Source organism: Trypanosoma equiperdum (assembly GCF_001457755.1).
Source record: "Trypanosoma equiperdum strain OVI genome assembly, contig: ctg_1197, whole genome shotgun sequence".
In the NCBI taxonomy this organism is placed as follows: Eukaryota; Euglenozoa; class Kinetoplastea; order Trypanosomatida; family Trypanosomatidae; genus Trypanosoma; species Trypanosoma equiperdum.
This window is the reverse complement of record NW_027123168.1, coordinates 1-660: the sequence shown is the minus strand read 5'-3', so window position 1 is coordinate 660 and position 660 is coordinate 1.

Genomic DNA, 660 nt, shown 5'->3' with positions numbered 1-660 from the left:
ATAGGCTGAAGAATGCCTCAAAAATGAAAGAGGCGCCATCAATATGTATGTCATTGCATCACCAGGTGATCAAGAGAAAGTGAGCTTTAGCAGTCTATACATTCAGATAAATTGAAAAAGTTATTGGATAGAAGCGAGCGTGTCGTTGTATTTAGATTCAAACAGATAAAGATTGAAAGGTGTGTCTAAATGACATATTAATTAGGTTATATTCGTGATACTTTAGAAAAGTGCAACTGTATTAATAAATAACAAGCAGAGGTAACTAAAGAACAGCTATTTACTGTAAGTACTTAATCTGCTTCACAGCTTCCTGTGCCGTTCAGATTAAAATAAAACAATAATAGTAAGGAAAAATGGGGCAAAAAACAGCATTTAGATTGAAGCTTGTAAGGAAGAAACACACTAAAATAGCAGCAACAAAGTGGAACCAGCAATGTACACCAAAACAATCACTCAAAAGCATAAGGTTGAAAACAGGTTATACAGCAAAATTTAGCACTAGGATAGCGGATAAAATATCTAAGGGAGCTTCCAAAGCTTGGCAAAGAGCCGACCACACACCAGATCTAAGCAGCGTAATAGACTAAGAAATTAGTCCAAAAGACATCCTTTACCTAGCAATGGTTAAAACTTGTACCGCAAATCAAAGCAAACAGT